This window comes from Arvicanthis niloticus, chromosome 23 (assembly GCF_011762505.2).
Source record: "Arvicanthis niloticus isolate mArvNil1 chromosome 23, mArvNil1.pat.X, whole genome shotgun sequence".
NCBI classification, from domain to species: Eukaryota; Metazoa; Chordata; class Mammalia; order Rodentia; family Muridae; genus Arvicanthis; species Arvicanthis niloticus.
The window spans coordinates 38,960,288-38,971,348 of record NC_133430.1 but is presented as its reverse complement, the minus strand read 5'-3'; the positions used below and the strand labels follow the sequence as shown (position 1 = coordinate 38,971,348).

Below are 11,061 nucleotides of genomic sequence, written 5' to 3'. Positions count from 1 at the left end.
CAAGAAGTGAGAAGATCAAATGTAGATTTATTAAGGAAAAGTGAAAGAAGATCCAGGAAAAGGAGAGAGGTCAGGAATACCAACATGCTGCCTAGTGGCCTCTCCCGGGGCTTATGGCCAGTATTTGATAGAGACCGAGATAGTCTGTTGAGATTGGTCATCTTTGAATGCACACCAGCTGAGCCAGCTGTGGCCTACAGACTTCTCTGCTCAAGTGGAGTGACCATGAGTTACTTGCTCAGTCAGGGGAGTGGTCACAGGTCCTGTTCACTTTCATCCCCTCTCTCCCAACTTGTTTGACTCGTTTTTATAAGCTCTTGATCCAGTCACTTTCCTTTCTTGGTCTCCAGCTGCATGCCTAGTTTATAATCTGGCCCTCTACCTTACTGCCTACAGAGAGCTAACTCCTGTCTCTAGATGGCTAAGAAAAAAGCCACCGGGTCTCTCTGTCTCTCTCTCTCTCTGTGTCTCTTTCTCTTTCTGTCTATTTCTCTCTCTCATACACACACACCATAAAGATATATAAGTGTGAGTCTCTTGAGAAGCCCCCAACCCGTGTCTTGGATGTATACTGAGCTTTTGACTTGTTCAGTGGGTTTTATTATTGTTTTGTTTTGTTAGCATAGTCAAGGGGCTGGTGTTAGCCAAGATCCCTAAAGGGTGGCCTGCAAGGTACCTCAACCCTTAAAGGTACTTGATCTAATGGGAAGGAAACTCCTCTGGGCTGTTGGCAGTAGTACTATGCACTGTTTCCCTGCCTTGACTTGACACTGTTTTCCTGTAAGTACTGTGGCTGACTCAGTGAACAACATGTCTAAGTTGCTGACTATATGAATCTTGTGTGAGACAAAATCTCATCAGGAAAACTAACCCGATGAAAGTGGATATCCAGCCAGAGTTAAGGGAGAGAGAAGTCTTTTAATGGAAGTCCAGGAAAGACTTCTCTGGTGAGGTCCCACCGGAGTCAAAATCTGAAGGAAGTAAGTCATCTATCTGAGTGGCTGGAAGAACTTGCCAAGCAGAGAAAATATGGAGTGTAAAGGTAGTATAGGGGGTGTGCTTGGCGTGTGTGACTGGGACTGTGAACGAGAGTAGTGAGCAGGAGATGGGGCCAGGGAGGTGACACAGGCTGGATCCCAGAGAGCTGTGAAAGTCTTAGTAAGAACTTTACGTTTGATTCTGAAACCAGAGGGGGCTTTGAGCAGGGCAGTGATGGGTTTGAGGATGAACTCTTAGGGTGCTGGCAGAGAAACCAGAGGCCCATAAGGAAACATCTGCCAAGATATAGGATGAGCTGGTGCCGGCTTGGTCCAGGTGAACGTGGAAGGTGATGAGAAATTAGATCGTGAATGTATTTTTAAGGTAACGCAGACAAAAATAGATAAATGGTTATGATATAGAACAGGAAAATCAGGAATGACTCCAGAGGTTTTGGCTTGAACTCAAGATTTTCAGTACATTGGAAAGAGTGACTGTGTCTGGTTAATATAATCAGAGAACAATTAATTAAACACCTAGAATTGGGTTGTACTTTAAAACGAGTAGGGTTTCAGGCTGGGGGTGTGGCTTAGTTGGTAGAGCACTTGCTTGGCTTGGCCAAAGCCCTTCATGAAACTGGTCATGATGGTGCAGGCCAGTAAGCTTACCATTTGGGGGGCACAGGGAGGAGGATCGTAGTGTGTTTGAGGCTGGCTGGGGCTATGTCAGACCTATTCTCAAAAATAAAATAAAATAAATAAGTAAATAAGACTTTATGATTTTATGCTTTGTAAAAATTTTCAGAGGAGCTTGGTGTGTGTGTGGGGAGGGGGGAACTTGCCTGTAATCCTAGCAATGAGAAGGCTAAAATAGGAGAACCCACAGTTTCAAACCAACCTGAACTACATGGCTATTCTCAAAACTGGTAGGTCTCCAAGAAACTTGGGACAAATCTCACTCCATACCTGTGGATCCTCCCAGTGCTTCTCACCCCACTCCCTACCCTAAACCTGTCCAGCCCAGGACCTGGTTTCCCTTCCCCACATCTCTGATCCATACATAACCTCAGCCAGCTGGGGCATATGGTTTCTTGGTCTCTTGGCTCCAATTCCGGATCTCTCTTGGTCTGCTTGTCTGTTCTTCTCTCTCACTCTCCACTTCTCTCTCTCCTCTCATGGCCCAATTCAGTCTGCTGGCCGTGATCAGTCTGGACTCTTCCAGATGCCTCTGGCTATGCTCTCCCTCATATCTACAATAAACCTTCTCCTCCAGCACATCTTGGAGCAGTCATGTCCCCATTTATCATTCAAAACCAAAATAAAATCACACACAGTGGCTTATTCTTTTTGTCTTCTCTGACCCTAGCCTTCCATTGTTCTCCTCAACTGTTACACCTAAGCAACTTTCTCTCAAGGGACTTTGGACTTACCCAGCTCAAGGCAGCTGGAGGCATTCTGCTCTGGTCAGACTGAGTTGTTAGGGCAGAGTCTATTTTATTTTCCTTTTAGACAAGTGTAGCCAAGGCTGGCCTAGAATTTGTAATCTTGTATAAATCTCTTGAGCTCTAAGATTCCAGGTGCCACTACTCCTCCTAGCTAAGGACATGACCTCTGACTTTCATTTGCATCTCAGAAGCACAAAAAGAGAACAGAAAAATAGCCCACATAGCAAGTATGGAAGAGGAAAAAGCTATAAATAATATAGGATTTTAAAGGAAATCTATGAGTTACTACCCTCAACAACCCTGGAATAGTGTAACTTCTGGACTTCTTTTTCCATGAAATAAATTTTTAAAACTTTTCTAAAACCAGGAGGTTTCAAATGCCTGTTATTTCAGTTATTTGAGAAGTTCATCTATATCAAGATCAATTGCTTGATCCAGGAGTTGGAGGCCAGCCTGGGCAGCACAGTGAACCCTTTCAGGCTAAATAAATAAACACATACATCTCTTGTCCTTAATGCTTTTGAGTTGTGCAACTTATACTTGAGATGTAAAGTATTAGTTCCGTGTTTTGTTTTTGAAACAGAGTCTCATTATGTAGACCAGGCTGGCCCCAAACTCATAGAAATCTCTCTGCCTCTGCCTGTGAGTGCTGGGATTTAAAGGTATACTCAAACTACTACATCATTTTAACTAACCAACAAAGACCTCCTATGAGAAAATACATGGAAAGAAAGTGTGCTTTTAGACATGAAAGCTCCGAGGTTACTTGAGAAAGACATACGTTCATACAGTCGTTGAATGGTATCTGGGCTCCCACACTGTATCAGACACTGTCCTGAGATCTAGGGAACCATAGAGAGCAAGGTTGACAGAATGCCTCTCAGAGAGTTTATTTGCTTGTGGAGAAGTGATTGGTGCATATGACTTGTGATTACTGTCACTGGATACCAGAGGCACAGGAACCTGTGTGGGGATCGAATCCTGGGCCTTGGCCATGACTTCATGTCTCTTCTCTACTCTGGATTAGTTATCTAACAGATTTATTAGGTGTAGGAGTCTGAACATTTTTATGATGATTACTTTTCTAATAGGAATATTGATTTGTAAATACCATCCACGATGAATATAGCTATCAATGATATCAGCTTTAAATGTGGGCATTGACTTGGATTTTAGATTGAGAAGGTATTAATTCAGTAAAAGAAATAGCATGCTTCTTCCAATCTATCTCTTATTAATAACTAATAAACTTGAGTGCAGTGATGACTATTCTTGACTGTCAACTTTGACCACATCTGGAGTTAACTAAAACCCCAAAATGAAGTGGCACACTTGTGAGGGATTTCTGCTCTATTTGAAGTGGGAAGAATCACTTTTAATCCAGATCTTCGATCTTTGAGGTGGGAAAAATACAACTTGAATCCAGATCTATTGAGTTGGGAAGACCCATCTCCAACCTGGGTCATGCCTTCTGCTAGAAGCCTATATAATGGACATGGAAGAAGGAAGCTTCTGGTCTTTGCCTACTTGCTCTTGCCTTGCTAGCAAGTCCATTCTTTTACTGCTTTAGAGTCTACTTCTCTGGGATTCCGGGGTATACTGAAGACTATCCAAGGCACCCAGCCTTATGAACTGGACAACTACTGGGTTCTTGGACCTTCCATTCATAGGCAGCCATTGTTAGATTAGCTGGACCACAGCCTGTAAGTCATTCTAATAAATGTATTCATTTTGTAAGTTCTGTTACTTTAGAGAACCCTAATACAATTTTTTTGCATATGATTATTGCTTATTCAATTGTAAACTGCTTTGTTAGTAGTTTGCTAAGTTATCAGCTGAAGTGTTTGTGAGATTCTTGTCAACTTTGGTGAATTCTCCAGATAACAGTATTAATCTTTTTTTTTTTTTTTTTTTTTTTTTAGTGTGTGTCTTACAAATGTATCTTTTAATATGTTGCTTGTTTTAAATTTTGATATTGTATTATCTATGAGCTTTTTCCCCCCTTATAAAGTTTTATGTAAGTGAAGAACTTTTTAAGCTTTTTTTTCTATGGTTAGACAAGCCAAGTTTTCATTGTTTTGATAAATATTTAATCCCATTTTCTGCTGGACTTTGTAGCTTTAGATGTTTAGTTTAGGTGTTTGTGTTTAATATTCAAATATAATGGAATTCTTTATAATGCATAGTGTTTAAGAGGGCCCTAAGTTCTCTCTTTCCTCTTTAAATTGCCAGTCAATTATCCTTCCATGACATATTGGAAAAAAATTTATCTCTTTGTATAGAGATATCTTCATCATATTCTAGAATTCTTGTGAACAATTATGTTTCTGAGCTTCTTGTTATATTGCTGAAATCTGTCTATGCTGACACTAAGACTTCAATATTGTATTTTTATTGTTTTATAGATTTTACTGTTGGTGGATTTTATTAACCTGTCTTACTAGGAGGCTTCACTCATTTCCCATTATGGTCTGCACATGAAATGTCCCCACAGGCTAACATGTTGGACACTCTGTCCTCAACCAGGACTGCTATTTAGAGATGCTCTGGAAACTCTTTAAAACTTAACTTTGAAACAAAGCATAGTGGTGCACACCTTTAATCCTTGCACTTCGGAGGCAGTACAGGTGGATCTCTCTGAGTTCAAGGATAGCCTGATCTGTGTAGTGAGGCCCAGGCTTGCCAGAGCTACATAGTGAGACCCTGACTCAAAAAGACAACACAGAACCCTAAAACATTTTTTTTTCAGTAAGAATTTTAAACAAGCATGAGATACATTGTGGTTACTGTATCCACCCCAAATCTTCCTCCCACCCCTGTAGTATCTCCTACACAAGGCTGTTTCTGGAATCTTTTGGAGGACAAGTTGGAGGCAGCTGGTTCCTGATGGCATGAACTTAGAATGTTCTGGCCTCAGTTTTCCCCTTGCTCTCTGCTTCTTTTCTTGCCAGCACCTGAAGCATTTGTGATACATTCCCACCAACTGTGATGTTCTGCCCATGTGTGCAGGGCTAATTAACCAGGGACTGAGTCCTTTGAGACCCTGAGCAAAACAACTGCTTTCTGCTTAAAGCTTTCTCAGGTGTTTTGGTCAGAAGTACGCAAAAGTAAAATGTTTTTTTCTTCCTGTCTTCCTGAAAATTTTTCTTCCCCTTCTTCCTTCCATTATACACTCAGAAATTTTGGGGTAGTTTCTGCCAATATTCTCCTGTCAATAATATAAGCTGTAGGAGACAGATCTTGACATGATAGTTCAGTTTCCAGTCTAAGAACATACACACCCTACATGACATTAAGAAGATACTAAGACACACGATGGAAGTCCATCTCTTCTCCCCAGGATTTTTATCTGTTTCATTTCTCTGTTGTGGATTATTCCCAACTTATTTTGTGCATTTTCAAATATCATTTCCCTTGTCCTCACACAGTTCTTTCCTGGTCTGGAAACTGCTTTTCTCAGTTATTAATATTTGATATACCTCCCTTTTCAAAGCAGACTGAATTGCTTTATTCTTTTTAATGGCTGCACATAATTTCAGATGAATATGGCAGTTTATTAAGTGGTGTCTTGCTGATGAACAACTGGGAAGTTTTAGTAGATTTGCTTTAGAAAGAATTTGATAACTATATTTCTGTGCCTACATTTTGTACATGTTCCAGTTTGGTTTCTGCTGCTGTGATAAAACCCAGACCAAAAGCAACTTGGGGAGGAAAAGAGGTTTTTTTTGTTTGTTTGTTTGCTTGTTTGTTTGTTTTTTTTTTTTTTAAGGTTGCAGGCTATAGTCCATGACTGAGGAACCCAGAGGTAGGATCTGAAGCAGAGAGCACAGAGGAACACAGTTTAATGGCTTACTTCCTTTTCATTTCCCCAGCCTTGTTTCTTATATGGCCTAGGCCCACCTGCCCAGGGATGGCACTGCTCACAGTGGGCTGGGCTCTTCTACACCAGCATTTGGGAAAAGTCTCCACAGATACACTCACAGGCCAATCTGACTGAGGCAGCTCTGAGATTCCCTTCTTTTAGGTATGTCAATAAAGTTTTAAAAAACTAACTATAACAGCATATTTCCATCAGCAACAAGTGAATATACTTTTTCCCCTTGGTGATATTGGGTAGTACCAAGTTTTTCTTTTGTTTTTAATGGTGCTGAGGTGAACTGAGGGTCTCACAGGCATGCTAAGCACACGCTGGACCAACGGGATGCATCCTTAGCTCTTACCAAGTTTTTTCTAGATGTGAGTCTAGATATGTCCTCTAGATTTTCTTTGAACTCAAGGTCCCCTTGACTCAAGATCCTCAGTGTTGACATGACTGATGTATGTTAGCGCTCTCAGCTTTCTGTTCTTCTTTGTTTTTTTTTTTTGTTTTTTTTTTTTTTGTTTTGTTTTGTTGTTGTTGTTGTTGTTGTCTTTGTTTTTCAAGACAGGGTTTCTCTGTGTAGCCCTGGCTGTCCTGAAACTCACTCTGTAGACCAGGCTGGCCTCGAACTCAGAAATCCGCCTGCCTCTGCCTCCCAAGTGCTGGGATTAAAGGCACGCGCCACCACTGCCCGACTCAATGAGCACTTATTCTCAGCACTTTGGCCAGCTGTGAACCTCTGCATTAACTGTTGCCCATTGTAATCAGAAGCCCCTGACCAAGGCTGAAGGCAGCACTAATCTATAATCATAAACAAGTATTTAGAAGGCACTTTCATCACATTATTTTTTAAGCAAAAGAAGAGGTGTAGGTTTCCACTCTACTGTGACTTCCCTAGTCATGGACTTTTGACCAGGTTCATAGTATGAATTCAGTTCATACTATGGTTCAGTTATGAATTCTTCCTGTGAGGTGGGTTTAAAATGCTATTTTTAAAAAAATAAAAAAGTAGTTGGTTACTTCTATAACTGGTATGACACCAGTCAGCCCATAGTGCCTGTCAGGTTGACATAGTAGCTCACATAATTCATAACTTGGCTAAGACCATTGACAGCTACTACTCCCTTCCTTCATGATGCCTGTGCAGTACCTTCTAGAACTATGAAATCTACCCAGTAGGAAAGAAGATTCTAGCTTAGTTCCAGGTTGATTTTGCTATGTCCCGAACCCCAAGTGTATGTTGTCTTCAGCAACAGTGTCATATCGTCTAGTTCTGGAAGACAACAAGAGAAATAGCAGTAGCCTGTATTTTTGGGGGGGCTATGGGTCCTCGATCAATAATTTATAAAGAAGGAAGTATCTCCCATTTGGTCCTCTGATTTTTGCTTTATAAAATCTATGACTTCTGAGAGCAGCATAATCCCACATGCAGGATATATTCCCATTTATTTATTTATTTATTTATTTATTTACTTACTTACTTAAAGCAGAGTCTTTTTATGTAGTCCTAGCTACCTTGGAGTTTAAACCATGCTCACCTAAAACTTATGGAGATCCTCCTACTTACATCTCCTGAGTAGTAGGATAAAGATATTTACCACTGCACCTGAGAAAACTTTTAAAAATTAATGTTTTAATTAGATTACAAAATAGTAGGTTTGTATATGGCTTTTTTATATACCCTTAGTTCCAGTAAGCTTACCTCTGTCACTGCTCTCGAGGCTGCCACAGGCAGGGCTATGTTGCCGTGGGTGGAAACCTCTGAAACCGAGAGGCAAAACCAAATTCTTTCTTCCTTGAAGCTGATCATCGTGTGTATTTCATCATAGGGAGAGGAAGCTGATCAACACATTTGTCTTCCTATCATTTTGATTGGCATGGTCTTAGCTGGATTACCTCATGATCCCAAAATGGCCATTTCAGCCAAATATTCCATGAACACAATAAAGCATCCAGTAGAGGGAAAGACAGCTTATCAACATGAATTTCTTTTCAGGACTGCTTTCCCAAAGACTACTCCCTGAAGAGCCTTTCTCAGACCCCATTGGCTAGGCTGGGGTCTTTTTGCCAACCTCTAAGCCAGAAACTGGCAAGGATCCTGGAACTGCCATGGTTGGTTCATGTCAGAGGGTTTTCCTTGTTCTAGTTTCATCTCTGTGGCTGTGATAAAATTCCCAGACAAATTGCAACTTAGAGAAGAGAGGGGCTCTATTCCAGGTGACAGTCCATTATTGCAGGAAAGTCACAGTAGCAATGGCTTGAGTCAGCTGGTTACATCATATCCACAGTCAAGAGCAGAGTGAGATGGGCATGCATACTCACTCACTCACCTACCTATGCTCAGTTACACTTTACTCTTACATATTCCAGGGCCCAGCTCTTGAGATAGTGCCAACAGCATTCAGCCTGGGTCTGTTCATCTTAAGTAACTGAAGATAATCCTCCAGAGGCAAGCCATAGGCAACTCATGTAGACAATCCCTTATTAAGACTGTCCTGCAGATGATTCTACCAGATTGTGTCAAGTTGACAGTTAAAGCGAACCACCATACCCTTAATTTAAAAAGTCACAGGGAATTGTCCATTTCCATCCTAAAATAACGGAGGAACTGCTGGTCAGAAACACGGGGTTCTTTACATGGTAGATAATTAGTTTTGACTGTCACAGCTTGGAATGTGTTGTTTCCTGTCTGAAACAGCCCTCCTGTGTTTATTCTTCTGATTGGCTGCTATTTTTGAGGTGGCTCCAGGGGAACCATCCTACCTCTTCTAGGCTGAATAGACACCTCCCCTCCCTCCCTGGCAGCCTGTACCTTTCTTGTCTGCATCAGATTACTGCTTTACATCTCCAGCTCCACCCCAGTTGCTTCAGGGCAGGCACTAGTACTCATTTGTGTCTATATCTGTAGTCTGAGAACAGCACACCAGGCAGACATTTAACTCACGTCTGTTGAATAAAATCTATTTGCTTTTGTTTAATTTCAGAATTTCAATTCTAAATTCAAAAATGCACATCACCTTATAGTTTTGTGTGTATGAATGGTTACTTTGCCGGGGTTTGGGATTAGGTTGATTTTTATCCACACAAAAACAAACTGGAGAGTTTCTAAGACAAAGTCTTTGATGATGGGGATTATTGGTTTCTTAAAAGTTCAGAGCTTAACAAGTATTTCCTCTCACACACTGTGTGCCCAGCGTTGTATCAGTTAGCACTTTGTATGCAAGTGATGAGAGAGCTTGTCTCCTAGTATGGAGATAGTGCTCAAGGCAGCATTTTTCAATCATAGGTAATGAAATCAATTTTGTGGCTCAAAACCATCATTAAAAAGGGGGAAAAAGTGCTCACTTCGGCAGCACATATACTAAAATTGGAACGATACAGAGAAGATTAGCATGGCCCCTGTGCAAGGATGACACGCAAATTCGTGAAGCATTCCAAAAAAAAAAAAAAAAGGGGGGGGGAAGGCAATGAAGTAGAACAAAATATATCAGAGCATACCACTCTTGGCAAGGCTCCCGCAGACCGCACACATAGATGTGTGTGTTTGTATAATGTACTGGATCAAAGTGTGTAAGGAGAATTGAGAGCTGAGATCCAGCTTGGCTACATAGAAGTTTTGGGTCAGCTATGGGAATAGAGTAAAACCTCAACAATATAATACTAATAACAAATCCCACCGTATGTCAGACATAGAATGATAAATGTTACAGTGTCATATAATTTCCCTTGTATGTGGAATCTCAAGGTATTTATTTCATAAAAGTCCAAAGATAACAATGATTTCCAGAGGATGGGGCAAGAAGAGTGAAAATTAGTCAACTGGCACTAAGTTCCAGTTAGAACAAATAAGCTTTTTAAATTCTACTGTATTTATTTATTGTACTATAGAGTGACTACAGGTAATGGTGATATTCTGTGTATTAAAAAAAGAGTTAGATGAAAGGATTTTGGATGGTTTTACCACAAAGAATTTATAAGCCATGAGATCGATACACTTACCCTGATGTGAAAATGACACAATGTCTACATGAGCCAATACATTACATAGCACTCCGTAAAACGGTGTTCTTTTTATATGACAATAAAAACTCTGTCTCCTGGAATTGGAGGAAGGACATCAGGGCATGGACACCCAAAGGAAGTTAAAAGGGACTCTAGTTCCAAGGGCTGGCAGATACTTCACTTATCAATCAGTCAGTCAATCAGTCAGTCAATCAATCAATCAATCAATCAATCCATTAATCAGAAACAGTCACAGCTCTCACACTTTTCCAATGAGCAGATAATTCCTATTTGTATATAGACAGTATTGAGGGGAGAATATAGATGCTGGTGTGTGCTACAGAGTAGAGACAGTTGTTGACTTTTCTTTCAGGGAATTTTGCAGGAGGGAAGGGCAGAGGAAGGTCTTCCCTTTGTCCTTTACAGGGGGTGTGGTGGAGAACTCAGCAGCCAGGAGGACTGCACTTTGAGGACTGATTAAGAAGTGTGATTAAGCCGGGCGGTGGTGGCGCACGCCTTTAATCCCAGCACTTGGGAGGCAGAGGCAGGCGGATTTCTGAGTTCGAGGCCAGCCTGGTCTACCAAGTGAGTTCCAGGACAGCCAAGGCTATACAGAGAAACCCTGTCAAAAAACCAAAAAAAAAAAAAAAAAAAAAAAAAAAAAAAAAAAAAAAAAGAAGTGTGATTAAGAAGTAGAACCCAGGTCAGAGTGGCTGTCCTATCCTGAGGGTCACACCTCACATTTCTGAAATTCTCTTCTTCATGACTGGTTCTGAGA

General features: G+C 40.9%; 1 non-coding gene across 1 annotated transcript; it reads left to right on the top strand.

Annotated features, from left to right (window-relative positions):
- Window positions 1-9,618: 9,618 nt before the first annotated feature.
- Window positions 9,619-9,725, top strand: LOC143437181 (U6 spliceosomal RNA). Its single transcript, XR_013106796.1, has one exon. It is a non-coding gene; the product is annotated as a U6 spliceosomal RNA (small nuclear RNA).
- The last annotated feature ends 1,336 nt before the right edge of the window (window positions 9,726-11,061 follow it).